The sequence below is a fragment of the Artibeus jamaicensis genome, unplaced genomic scaffold (assembly GCF_021234435.1).
Source record: "Artibeus jamaicensis isolate MK-2021 breed Jamaican fruit bat unplaced genomic scaffold, CSHL_Jam_final scaffold_833, whole genome shotgun sequence".
Taxonomy (NCBI): Eukaryota; Metazoa; Chordata; class Mammalia; order Chiroptera; family Phyllostomidae; genus Artibeus; species Artibeus jamaicensis.
In genome coordinates this window covers 27,515,087-27,529,769 of record NW_026522056.1, presented here as the reverse complement: position 1 = coordinate 27,529,769, position 14,683 = coordinate 27,515,087, and the positions used below count along the sequence as shown (strand labels likewise).

Below are 14,683 nucleotides of genomic sequence, written 5' to 3'. Positions count from 1 at the left end.
TGTATCTTATAGCAAAATATACTTCTACTTAGGATTTAATAAGCTGATAATCTCTTATTAAAGAGGAACATGGTAAAATCAAGGGTAGAGGTCAGCTGGCTCCTGACCTAGAGGTCAGGTAACCAAGAACAGTTTTACCTTTGTTTCCATGAACTCCCAATATTCAATGCAAACCTATGTTCGAACAGCATCTTCCTTTTCTTTTTTTAAGAAATGCACTCACATAATTTTTTTTCCAACCCAATGGGCCAACTGTATACTGTCGGGACGCTTTGATATTATCTGGGCGTAGTTAGTTATTCACCAAGGTCGAGCAGTAACCAGTGAGATAAAACGTACATGCAGTGAAGAGGGCCTCTGAGGTGACCGGTGGTAGTGGGGTCCGGATGCAGCAGCGGCGGCCATCTGTCCTGTCTGTCCCCCACAGTTGAGGGGGGGGGCAGCACAATTTCATGGCCATGCTGGAGAGACCAACAGAAAGAGAGACAAACAGGTGACCACATAAGACAGGCAGCGTTAGGAACACCACAGTCAGTGACACACTCTGGTGTCGCTCTGCAGACACACCCGAGCACTTGCTGGTGGTGCGCTGATAAACTTCAGAGACAACCAGCTCGCTGGAGAAAACCAAGTGTGCAAATATGTGTGCACATGAGTTTATCACACATTTTGCTGATATAAAGGGTGTGTTGCATGTGATTTACACACAATACTATAATATGCATTGTTTTTTTATTTTACTTTCCAGGTAGCTAATTGATTGTTAAATTATTTCATTAATTTTTGCCAAATGCTAGTATTTGTAGCCAACTTATGGTTGCAACTGACAAATGAATATAGTTCTGACTTCACTGTTGATTAATGATTTCATTTATGTTAATGGGTAAGTCAAAAGCAAAACAATAAAGGCTTGTTCATCATTAACCCGAGCAACTTTTTCATAGCAGTGGGTACTGAGTTTTGAATATTAGAGGAATAGTTTCTCAATTCTTGTGCTAGTCACACTGTGATAGCTATAGACACACCCTCTTCCCAAATGAATTGCATCATTCACGTTTTCTCCAACACTTTCTTAAGTTTATACCAAGTATTGGCTTATATGCTTCACTTTACCATATTCCTCTTAATGATAACATGTCTTCAGCTTAGGTATTTTATTTAAGACGTTTTTGACCTGTAAGTCAAATCTAGCTTGCCTCTTGTTTTTGTAAATAGAAGTTCAGGGGACACAGCCACCTGTTTATTTCCACACTGCCTGACTGCTCTCCAGTGACGAGAGCAGAACTGAGCAGCCAGGACGGAGACTGTATGGCTTTTAAAACCGAAAATCCACCCTGACTCTTCACAGGAACAGCCCTCTGAGCCCTGAAGTACACCAGGGCTTCCCACAGAGCTTCCGGCAGCCATGCAGATGATGTTCTGCATCTGCTCTGTCTAATGCAGGCGTCACTTCACCACAGATGACTGTTGCGGTGTAGCCGCATTTGACCAGCAGCTACTTTACTGGACAATGCGTCTAGACAGTTAACAAAACTGTGAATCGTGCCCCAGTTTGTAGCATCTTCTGATTTCCAGGCTGTAAATACACCCAACTGTGGACACTTTCAAGCCACCAACGCGATATTGCTTTTCGACAAGTTGGGGAGAAGTATACAGTATTACACAATATTTTCACCATACAGGCATAGACATAAATGGACATACTAACCTCAAGACTGCAGATAAAATTAAAATAAATAGTTCAAGCAATAAAAAGGTCAAGATTTATGCAATTACTGGGTAAATTTTTAAGCTTCTTTGTACTTCATGAAGTCCAAAGAATAATGTTAGAAATGTAATGTATTTCATAATAACCAAATGTTAACATTAGTTTTATATCTATACTATAAATGTTACTATGTGTTTTATATATATACTTTATTAGCCAATATTGTGGAAATAGATTATATTTTAAAAAACTAGTTAAAGTTTTAAAAGTATTTTTGCATATAGTGAGTTTTTAAGTATTCAGTTCTCTATGCATTTACTGCACATCAGGGTTTTGTTGGGGTTTTTTTGGCATGCTTATTCTCTTTCCACTTTTACATAAAATAATGTGTGAACACTCTCCATTTAGGTGAATCAAAAGCCTTTTCAGCTAACTTTTCCTAAAATTTAAGTTCAAGAAATTCTTCCTGGTTGTTGTTGTTTTTTTTTCATTTAGAATGTCCATTGAAAAGGCGCTCACCACATTTAATATCATTGGACACCTTTTCAAAGGCCCTGCCCCCAAAGCACACGCCCAGCCTTGGAGATGAATCGACTAGAGTCATTTCATTCTGCTAATCTCTCTGCTTTTAAATCGAATCATGAAGAACTCTATGTACGTCACGTCAGGACCTAATCATTGCCCTGAAACTCTTAGCCTGAGTGATGATGGTATTTTTCTTTGTAAGATGAGAGCACCACATTAAGTCCTCACTGAATAAAAGAATGAAAATCAGAGATCTTTTCCTCAGAAATTAGGTTGTATTGTTTCCCTGGGCTCCAAATCTAACTATAACTGAGGTCGTTTAAACCTCCCTTTCAAACCTAACGAGCCCACTCATAGTGAAGGGCAGAGAGCACTGAATGAGGAGTCTTACACTGTGATATTAATTCTGCTGCTGATAGGACCGCATGACTTGACACGTGTATAACTTTCCAGGCCTTGATGTCTTCATCTTTACACATGAATGTACAAGCAGATAGTTTCTGATGCTCCATTTGGTTGTATGATTCTCACCCGGAAGCTGGATCAATTATGAACTGATAGATGAAAAAGACTTTTCAACCCAACCCACGGACCAAGCTAGACATTTGGTCTTTGACACTTTCCCTCCTCAATGTATTTTATACTATATTTCCTATTTTATTCCTTATATTTGTATTTTATTTTATATTTAGCACTGTACCTAACAAATGTCAGTCATTAAAGGAAATGACAGTCTATTTTCCCAGAAACGTTTCTCGTGATCTTCTCTCTTTATCATCTTTATTTTCGTCATCTGATTTCAGGCCATCGGCCCCTTTCCCAGAAAAGACTGCATTTTCCCTGTAAGGGATCAAGCTTTTCACTTCTTTGCAGCCTCAGGGACCTCCGACATTTCCATGTTCTCCTTCCTGATGAAAAAGCCCAAGAGGTGGAGGCTGGAGTGTAACCAGAACACAGAGTTCCACACGCTCCTCAATCTGGCCTCTGCTCTGGCCTCACCAATCTCCGCCAACTGCTGTCTCTCCTCCTACCTGCAGAAAGCCAATGAGCCAAAATCGGTTACATCAATCATGCCCCCACCACCGCCACTTTGTGCTTTTAGCCCCGCTGCCCCCTCCATGTAGCACACCCTGTCTCCTCTTCCAGGAGGTGGAATCTACTGATTTAATAAGATCATGCTCAAGCATCACTGTTATCAAAAGCTTCTCAGAAAATACTGGAAGAAAAAACTCCCTCCCTTCCTCTTCTGGAATCGTCTCATAGAAGTCTTATACAGCCCTACTGTAGAACTTAACACATTGCATTAGATGTAGTTTTTGCCTCTTATACTTTCTGTAGTATATTACGGGCTAGTTTATTCTTTTTTCCACCCACCCATCCATTCATCCATCCATCTACCCATCCATCTATCAAGTATTTACTGAAGGTCTGCTATGGATCAATTGATATCACAATGCGAGACTCCACTTTGTTGGATGTAGGGAACAGTTTTGGGAGCTGGTGCTGGCTTTGAACAAGTTTATTATCTATGGGGAAAGGCAATTTTTAAGTAAATATTAATTGGCAGAATAAATTGAGTGTCGTGGTTGTCTGCAGTCTGCAGAGAATACTTTTAGAAGAAAATTCTCTGGCTTAGGAGGGTAGGAATTATGTCCAGGAATTTCCCTGGTTGGGGCAGACCATTCATTAACTATTCAGAGTCTGATATATAATTAAAGCTCATTGAATATAATTGAATACAATTTATGCCAATTATATGAAAGCTTATTTTCTCCCGTGTGTTTGATAAAGGCCACAGGCAGTGAAGGTGTTTCAGAAACATGAAGAGGAAAATGTAAGACAGCACTAAGCATTTTCATTCGACCCGATTCCGCAAGAAAAATGTCGTTTTTGCACACTTTGAAGGCGTACATTAAGTGCGTACAGCCCCATGATGGAGTCAAATAGCGGCATCCCAAGGCATCTGCCCACAGCCACCTGAGACCCACGGGATCACAATGAAGTTCAGGCAACGGTCCCAGGCCAGGGCAGCCTGGCTTTGGAAGGAGGCTCGCCTGTGTCCTCCAGGCACCTCAAGGAGGAGGCTGTGATTCGTGACTCTGTGCGTACCTGACTCACTCCCATCACCCACAAAGTGCAGACTCGCTCAGAGGACGGCGGGAGTCAGTTGGTGGCTCACTGCTTTCCCCCACTTCCAGCCTCACTGCAAACTCCACTGGAGCTCCGCTTGCAGAGCCTGGGAACCCAGTCTTCCGAGAGGACTACCCGTTGCCAGGTAACCACCTCTCGCGCTGTATCCAAGGGTCACGAGATGCTTCTGCCTCTGCACCTGGCTCCCCAATCGGCGGCCCGGATGGCCTTCACGTGGACCTCGGGGTGGGACCAGAAGCGCCGGGTGCCTCGGTTGGTGGGTGGGGCCCGCCTCCCTGCCCCTCTGAAACCTCAGCCGGCCTCCAGGCCCGGGGAGCCCCTAGCACGCTGGAGGAGAGGGCGGGGCGGGTCTGCGCTCGGGCAGGGCTCGCGCAGCAGCCGCTGCGCCCACATCAGCATCTTCCGCTGTTCGCAGCAGCATCGCCGCCTCCAACAGGTAAGGAGGCAGCGGGCTGGGACGCGGCGGTCTCTGGACTGTGTGGCGTTCAGCCAGCACATCGCCCCGGGCTCCGAGTGTTCTCCTGGGCTTTGCACACGAAGATGCCTGGGGTCCATCCCTCAGTTTCGGACACACACCTGCTTATTAGCCGGCGCATTTCCAAATCAGCTACCCCTTGGAGACAGTGGCTTCTTTCGACGTTTTGAGGTTACTGATCGTGTGTAAGCGTGGAGTCCAGGTTGTAATTCTTTCACTGTGCCCACCGGGCTATTCTGGATTGATTACCTGCCCTTCGAGATTCAGTTGTGGCGAGAGAGCTGCCAGGAAAGGGAGACATTCTGGGGAAAAGATGGTATTGAATGTGAGGGGCATCATGAAAATACAGATTTTCCTGCCCGGCTCCCAAAACCCAGACTTTATTCGTGCAAAATATTAAAAGCAAAAATTGAAGCTGACTTTTTTTACTCTATTAACTAAAAGCTATTGATTCAAATGAAATTTAGTGATTACTTTGATCATGTTTCAAAACGAAGTCACACTTGTTTTGGTAACTTTTGTGTGTACATGTATTTATTTATTTATGGGAGCCTTTAGCAAAGAGTTTGCAGAGAAACACTACATTTCTGAATTTCTCACTGTCTGAGGATTTCTGAAATACTATTCACAGAAACTCATTTCTCTTCCAACTTCTATAATCAAAGTTACGAGTCCTTCTTGAACATTTTAAGAAACTTCAAGTAAGAAGGGTTCCCTTACATCTTGTTTCTCTGCAAGAGTAAATTCTTAGGGGAATTTCTACGGCTCTCCACAGGCATCCCTATCTAATTTCTTGCTCACAGATCCCCAAGGAAGAGTCTCGTCAACAGGGAAAGAATAATGCCCCTGTGACTGTCCCAGACCTCGGTGCGGCCTTGGAGGTGGGCTGGGGGGCGCTAGCGCTGGGTGCATTGTGGGGGCGCAGGTGCACGTGCGGGGCACCGGGCACTTACAGCCGCACGGGAAAAGCTCTCAAGTGCTGTTGAGGTTCAGCCTCACTGGCCTCACAGGTGGTAACATCTTATCTGCCCGAGTCCAGTGGTCTGACTGTCTCTACTGTTTTGTGATCTAAAATTCAATACAGTAATCATGAATTCAGTAAGATTTGGGGAAACATGCTTTCATGGATTGCTTGGAGATGGGTGTTGCAATGCCACTTGTTGCATGAAAAGTTCCCAGGGGGTTTCCTAAATTGGAATAAACCACCGGCCTGTTGCAAAGGGCTCCTATGGAAGGAAACATCATTGTTCCTAAGTGTGCTCCACAGACTTTATGTAAAACAGGTAGTTGAATTTTACTATTTATATGCATCTGAGTTTCCCCCGTGTTGATATTAATAGAAATACTTAAAGAACTGTGGTTATCTCTGAAAAAGTGTACTTAAAAGTTTGTAAATTCTACATTATTTTTGTTTTTAAGAATTCAGTACTGTCGTACTAAAATTTTTTGTGGCTCATTAGTTACATAATACCTTCATAGATTAGAGAGCCACAAATTAATTTAGCTTAGGAAAAAAAATATTTTTGAATCCCTCTGCTCCCAAGGGAGAGACTACTTTGGGTGGGGCATTTTTGTTTTCTATGCTCTATCTTCTAGCCCTCGGCCTGGGCATGGATGAGCCAGGGACAGTTCTTGCATTCCTTAGAGAAGATGGGAATAGTTTTATTTTTATCTTTGTTTTGCTAGATACTAGAAGTCCAACATGAATGATTAGGTGGTCACTATCAATAAGGTATGTACAGATTCTCCCGATTACTTAATATTATTTGCCTAAACTTCATAATGAAGGCTAAAATGAAGCTCAAACAGTTTTGAAGGATTCACATCTTCTTCCTGTATTCTGGTATTTATTGGGATCTGATATATGCAATAAAGATAACAGTCTATCAAATTACTGAATAACCAGCTAACGCAGCCATTCATAGTGATGATGTCTGAGAGTATATAAGTATCATTAATACTTCCTAGAGTAGCCAAATGATCTCCCTGTATATACTGTATGTCCATTTAGCAGACTGATACATTACAGTGAAGTTATGTAGCTGCCATTGTGTCCCCTCGACAGAGATTTGAGAGTGTTTTCGTCCATAGAAATCATATTAGGAGATGGGGAGGGATTTCTTATTCCCTCTGACCCCTTCTTTCCTTCCGTATCAGAAACATGTATTAAACCAAGAGCTGGTTGGCACTGTTCAATGTCCAAAGCCACACTGAGGTCTTGGATCGTCACACGGACATTATTCTCTCCCTGTTGATGACACCCCTCCGTGGGGATCTGTGAGCGACAAATTAGACAGGGAGGCCTGCAGAGAATTGCAGAAACTCCCCGAAGAATTTCCTCTGCAGAGAAACAAAGTCTGAAGGGAAATGTTTTTCCTACTTGAAGTTACTTTACATGTTTAAGAAGGCCTTGCAACTTTGCTTTTAAAGTTTAGTAGAAAAGTGCTCTGAAATGACCAGCTCTGTCCTATTCCTTTCTATGCTGAAGGGGAAAAAAATCCATCACAATTGACTGGAGAGATTCCAGAAGCTCTCCTGGTAAAACATGGGCTGTCTCATTAGGAGACGGTGTTTGAGTTGTTTTCCCCTGATTCCAACGACTAGACCAATACAGCCGAAGAGAAATGCAAACATTTGTAATAAGCTGCACTTTCTTTAAAAAGACCCTAAAATTGGAGTCACAGGTTTACTTCTTATATAGATGTTACCTTATCAGCTACTGAAGTGATGCTTTTTTAAAACGTAAGGATAAAAGTCTTGACTTTATTACTTTGCATGTACTTACAAAGTACAGTTTAGTAGCCTAATTACCTCCTAAAATTCTGGAATTCTACCTTCTAATTTAGGAGACCTATGCAATGGAAACAGGCAATAATATGAATCTTATACAATAAGATCATATAGGAGGTACTTTATCAGTGTCACTTGCTATGATTGGGATAATAGATAATTGTCATGTTTAAGACAGTTGTCAAGAGATGTAAGAAATCATGTTCCATGCTTCAGTGAGGATGTTACAACACTCAAGACTTGGCCTATAGACTTGGAAGCCCAGTCATGGGGAGCTCACCATAGAGGTCGTTATGTAATTTTTCTTGGGCTTAAGTGTATTTTTTTCCAAATTGTTGGTACTTTTAAGTTGTGAGCATGTACCAGTATCTACATAAGCTCACTGCCAGTTATGCCTAATAACTTCAATTTCATATTAAACACACAAAAACTTCCTTTCAGATTGGAAAGTAGAAAGTAAGTCCTCTTACAGAAAGCACTCCCATTTGATTTGCTGTAGAAAAACCTTCATTTTCAAATATAAAACAGCTCCCCATGAAGTGTTGAAATCTAAAGTGTTGGTCAGTAGGAAATAGGTAATATTTGACTAAGTTTGGTTCTTTGAGATAAAACATTATGAGCGAGTGGTCATGAAAAGAGGTGGACCATGTTTTCCTTTTAAGGTAAATGTGGTAACAGGTTTGAAGGAGTCTCTTCAGAATTCAAGCTCGACGGACCCTTAGAGACAGCATAATCTAACATCATTATTTTGTAGATGTGGCCACTAAACATAGAAAGACTGTGTTGCTCAAAACTAGTGTGAATGCTGGTCTAGAGCTTCAGCCATGGACACTCGGCATCACGCCGCTCCCGAGGAGGTCCGAGTGTCTCACCAACACCATGGGCTCTTTCACTGCATTTCCTCAAGTGCCGAGTTCCAAAGTTTGAGTAATTAAGATTTAGATCACTTTTGTAATGATCCGTAATGAACAATGTGCCCGTGTTTGGTTTTTATCCTATAGAAAGTTTACTTGAAATATTAGTTTAAAAAGGATTTTCCCGCAACTTGTTCAGTTTTTTGATTTGCTGTTTAATACCATTGAAGTTTTGGTGCAAAGTCTTTGTGATTTGGGGGGTCTCATTACCTTCGAAATTCCTCGTCCTAATGCACCCCAATGGGAACATACAGAAATGGGCATAGCCATCCCATCTACAACTGACTGCTAGGAACACAGGAAATAAGAAGCTTTCAGAAGATACACCTGAAGCCAAGATTGTAGTTCCTCTTAAGTAACATTTTGGAAATGGATGCGTTTACTTTGCCGCTTGGGTACCAGCTGCCACTGAGCAGTGTTACTGCAGGTGTACCCTAGACCAATAGCATCAGCATCTCCTGGGAGTTCATTAGAGTCACAGATGTTCAGGCCACGCCGGCGCCAAATCAGAACCCCCAGGGAGGGCCCAGAACCTGTGGTTTACTATGCCTCTGGTGATGCTTAGCATGGCAGGTTTGAGAAGGACTGAGACAAGCTTCAGCACCCCATGGGAACTTCCCCTGGGGGTACCAGGAACTGCTATGTAGATGAACTCATTCCTGGAACTGTAATAGTAGATCCATTTCAGAAGCACCTATAGTTCAGTAGGAGCCTTCGTTATTGATTGTATCAGTTCATGGTTGGGGGGGAGTTTATGTTGGCTGAGGACATGCTTTATGATGGATGGCTGTCAGGGGGGAGCAGCGACCTGTCTGATCCATGCCTTGGCCCTGCTCAGCTGACAGCCTTTTACTCACCGGACTTTGGGATTCACTTCAGACCATCTATCAGGGTGCGGATGCACACGTTAAAAAGGAATGTTTGGATATAGTGAGTTCATGTGGGCTGTTCCTTTCCCTTTTAAAGCCATTAAGCTTTATATTCCTTTGCTGGTTTTTGGCAATGTAATTTTTAACACCCTTCTCCCAGAACATGAAAATGCCAGTCTTGGTGACTGCCAAGTGGAAATCCAGGTTTCCACAGACAGAAAAGTATAAAGGCCCGGACTCCTTAAAAATCTCATCTATGAAATCCAGTTTACAAAACAGACCTGTAGCAGGAGGCAGGGATGCTCCGGTCTGCAGATTCACGGGAGAGGTAGCTTCGCAAGTTTTCCGCAAAGAGGGACGATCTTATTGACAAAGATAAGCCTACACATTTTTGCCATACTCTATTACAAAAATAATGACAATCTTTTTATATCCATACCTATTTACAAGTATTTAGATATTTACCTCATGATGTCTTTTGATGGAATATTTACCTCTACCTTCTTGTTTATGAGTGGACATATGTGATTTCTGCCCTTTCTTTTTGGGGGGTTATGGCTCACTTTCAGAACAGTCACACTGAAGGTGTATGACCCTGTAGTCCAAGAGAAGTGGCCTAGTTCTTTTATCACATTAAAAATAATTTCTGCATGACAACTTAAGGGATTCTGTAATCCTCCAAGCACCTAGAGAAGTCTAAATTCCATAATTCAAATCCACAGAATTTTCATTTTGGTCGTTAAAATGTAGGGAGGCACAGTCTGAAAACCAACGTGTAGATGAATAATGGACAGCGTTAGCGTTGACGCATTTTTAAATTGCTAGCTTGGTCTTACATCTACTGCCTGCATTTTGCTGATCAAAGTGGAATTCGTACTGGTCTATGTGGCTGTTTTGTGAGTCCAAATCTGAACTGCCGTAGTGACCTTATTCTTTTCTATTCACACCCTAATCCAGGATTTTAACATAAGCTTAAGACAGTGCTGGTTGTGACCTATTTTATAATCCAGGCTCTTAAGAGCATCGTGGTTTGACAAATGCTGGGAATGCTTAGATAAAACACACTGCCAAGTGTGTGAAAGGTACCACTTAAGAATGATAGAAATTGAAGAGATTGATCTCTGTCAGTAGGAGACTCCAGGGGCTGAGCTGAAAGTTTCTCTGCTAATTCATCTTTGCTGTCATTGGATTAAGTAAGTAGTTCTCAGGCTTTCCTGTACATAGTAAGCATCTGATTAATGATGTTAGAAAGCAGGTTTCCAGACCCCAAGAATCTGACCCTCTGGTTTTGGGGGATGATCCAGGAATCTGCATTTTTAGCCAGTGTCTCTCATACAAGAGACCTGAGAACCATCCTTTGAGATGTACTGACTTCAAATTTCCATCGTCCTTGATAACTATGGTTCTGTGTTATCTCAGTGAGGATAGTATGGTACAGATCTTTTCAAAGATGTATTTGTTCATAGACACATTTTAAAATGCAGGGACACGACTGTTTACAATATGCCTTCTCATGTAAACACAGGAACATTTTCAAATCCCTGATTTATAATCACTCTATATGTTAAGTAAGGTGTTTTATGAATGTGGTTATATAGTTCTATCTAGTTTTAAAAATTTCAATGTTGTTTATAGCATTTTGACTTAATTTTTAAATTTATAAATATTAAATTATTAAAATGATTTAAGTCAACTCCCCCCTCCCACCCAGATATCAAGAAACAAATTGTGTCTATTGATCGCCTTCATAAAATGAGAGATTTTGCTGGTACTTGTTTTCTCTTTTTTCTCAATCTCAGCACTTGGGAAAGGGTCTGAGTACTTCTAACCGACTTTTATATTTTAGGTCTTCCATTTCAATAATTACTTTTGACATTTGCATTTTTATGAGCATATAACTTAGATAGGCAGGTTTCTTCATTTAATATATTTTAAAATTCATAAACTTTTATATTTAAGTTGCTTGTTTTGATTAATTTTTCAAAAGCCTGGACTTTTATGCAAGTAATTTTCAAGGAAGATAACATGGGCAAATTGCCTTCCTCACACCTGCATTTATGACGGTGTCTTCCTGTTTGTCTTCCCTTCACACATGAATGCTGCGGTGGTTGCTTGTAGAATAGTGGGATCGCAGCAGTTCAGTTGAACATGGTTAGTGTGAACATATTTCCACGTGGTAGAATTCCACAGGGTTCTGGAATCCAGCGCAGTGGGGAGACACGATGCCAGTCTGAATTTTCCCAATTTGTACATAGCATGTAAAACACTCTATTTAGATGCTCTAGAGTTGTAAAAAGATAATGTAACCCATGAATTTGCCTTACTATATCTAGGTATAGATCTTTTTAAAAAATTATTTTGCTTGAAATAAGAGTACTACTTCCAGGGTTTTAACCAGGGTCTGCCTGATCACATGCATTGTTAATATTTTTGCCCACTCTGTGGCTTGCTTTTCATAATTCATGATGTCTTAAGGAATATAAGTTTGTAACTTTAACATAGTCCAAAATGTGGTGACTTTTGGTGTCCTGTTTAGTAAATATTTTCCTATTCCGAAAACAAAATATTCTTATTAGCTTTCTTTTAAAGCTTTAATATTTTACCTTAGATGTTTAGAGTTGCAATTTCTCTGGTATTGGTGGTTTTTTTGTGTGTGTGTTATTTAAGATTAGGATTAAGATAGTTGTATATTTTTTTCCATAAGGGTATTTAGTTGACTGACAAGCAATAATTGAAAGGTCTCTTCTTTCCCCAGTTTACAGCATTATCACCATCAAAAATCAGCGTAGGGCGTACGAAGGATCCACACTAGAATGGTCTTCTGTACCATCAGTGTTTGACTCTTCACATCACTCCCCGCTGTCCTGATTATTCCAGCATTACAGTCAGTATTGTTAGCGAGCAGCATAAACCTTCAGCTTCGCTCTCTTTCTTCAAGAGGCCCGACTGTTCTTGGGGACAGTTTCCCTGTGAATTGTATGTAGAATAGTCTGTCAGGTGACGCACAGCACGCTACACATGCTGGGATTTGGGGGGGTGGTAGCATTGAGTCTGCAGACTTCAGAACTCAAGAGGATTGACTAAGGATGCGGCACTGGCGGGAGTCCACTGTGGCTGGTCATGGCAGTCATTCACTCCGCGACTGCGTGACTTGGACCCCCCAGTGCATAACCCTAATCGAGTCCCTCTCAGCCCCCTTCAGCTTGTTTTGGGAGACTTCAGGTTTTGCTCTTGTCATGTTAAGAGATGATTTATTCTTTGTGTCCATCTTTCCCACCTGCTTGTCCCTGACATTTTTTCTAAAGACACTTGTGGATTAGAAGTATTATTAGTCCTACCTCTCAAAGGAAAACATAAGTTAATGTATTCTGGAATATGGTGTCTGGGGGTGGTAAGAGGGGCGGGAAACTCAACGGGGAAAGTCAAAAGATAAATGAAAGTGTCCAAATGACACTAGAAAATATCATCCAATTATACAATATTATTATGTGGCCAAGTTTATTTGGAGTTTTTCCCCTTCAATTTTGTTGTCTTAGAAAGCACTGCTGTGGATTCTTAATATATAATTCTTTTTTATTAGATTATATGCCAGACAGCAGAAGTGTACAATTTAATGTTTTATAGCAGCAAAATTTGCTGATTAGCATAATTAGCACAAAAGAAACGTTATAAGCTTCTATGAAATCCCCTCAAGGCTTCTGCCTGTGGCTACTTCCTCCTTCCCGAAGACAACTCTCTCACAACTTCCAACAGTGCAGATTAACTCTGCTTGTTTTTAAGCATCTGTGAGTGGAATCACGCGATGTATATCGTTTCATGTTTGACTTTCCATCATCCGTACATTTTAGGCTTCCTCCATGTTGTGTGAAACTCATTTTAGTTATTGCATAGTGGATGTATGATTGTACCCCCATTTTTACCTTGCAGGTTGGGGGAATGTGTTCTTGGGGCAGATGGGTGTGTCTGCCCCCTCTGTCTCCCTGTGTGGCAGCCAGACTCCCCTTGGGATCTGTGTGGTGGTTAGCGGGAGAGAGTCGGCACCTCCTCAAACCGTGGCGGATCTGTGCTATGTCTTGGTCCAGGACTGGAGCCCCAGAGGCCTTCCTGCCCCCACCCTCCCAGCTTTTGCTTCTTCTCTTCTGCCTGTAGTTCCAGGGTTCACGAAGGAGAGAGTTCTGTTGCCCCGTAGAGGCAGACGAGGTTCTCTTTTACCGCTTCCCTTGTTCCCGGGAGTGCAGTGGCCGGTTCCCCCTCCCCTGGCAGGGATATTGCTTCAGATGAGAGGCGGGTTCAGAGACGTCTATGGAGCTTCTTACCTGTCAGCTCTCAGTCGCCAGTTCCTCCCACAGGTCTAAGCCACCAAGGCAGACCCTCTCTGGTGCCCCCAGGCTTCCTCCTGTGGCCCCAGCGGAGGCCTGCGGAGAAGATCTTCCAAGTGAGTGCCCACGCAGCTGGCCGCTGGGCCTCTGGTGGTTCTGAACTGACGCTGTAGTTCACATGGGCCTTTAGGAACCAGGGGCAGTTGTGTCTGGTTTCTTTCTCACTCTCTTTTATGGAGTCCCCGCTTCCTTCCACACCCCACTTCGTCTCTGCATAGAGAGGCTTTTTTACTCTTTAGAATTCCCTTGATTGCTGTAGAGCCTGACAATTTAATGTTATCTCCCTCCAGAGGGAATTTACTTGTGCTTTTGAAAAGCATTAATAAAGGAAAAGGGACTCGGGGATGTGGACAACAGGGTGGCGATTGCTGGTGTGGGGGGTGGAAGGGCACTAAATGGTAATGGAAAAAATACAATAAGGATTAAATTTTTAAAAAAAGAAAGACAGAAAAGCATTAGTGCAGGGAAGGTCACCTTAATGCAGTCATCGAATGGACTGATTTGAAGCTGACCCTCGGTCTTTGTAAGGGACGGTCTATTTCTGCTTCATCCTTGGCCTTGAGACGTAGACCCAGACGGAACACGCTGAAAGGTCACCGCTATTAGATCATCATTTCCCTTGGCAGCATCTGAACTCCATTTCTCCTCCAGCTCCGCGAGATCTCCAGACGCTGCCCATAGCTTCTCAGGACGCCAGCCTCTGGTTTCACGGAGGCAAATCCTGTGGCGGACGGAGGACGTAGCATCCCCCGCCCCCACCATCATCAGAGAAAAAGGGCCTGGCTAGAGCCTTTGGACTTCTCTTGGGACACCCCTTCTTTGTCTAAGGTTTCACCTACTTCCATCCACCTTTCCTAGTTGTCCTCGGTGGG

General features: G+C 42.4%; 1 protein-coding gene across 1 annotated transcript in view; it reads left to right on the top strand.

The window, feature by feature from the left end:
* Positions 1–4,691: 4,691 nt before the first annotated feature.
* WDR17 (WD repeat domain 17) overlaps positions 4,692–14,683 on the top strand; it is a 77,324-nt gene continuing 67,332 nt past the window's right edge. The window contains exon 1 of the mRNA XM_053659798.1: positions 4,692–4,820. The gene's annotated coding sequence lies outside the window, so the exon portion shown is untranslated. The remainder of the gene's footprint in view (positions 4,821–14,683) is intronic.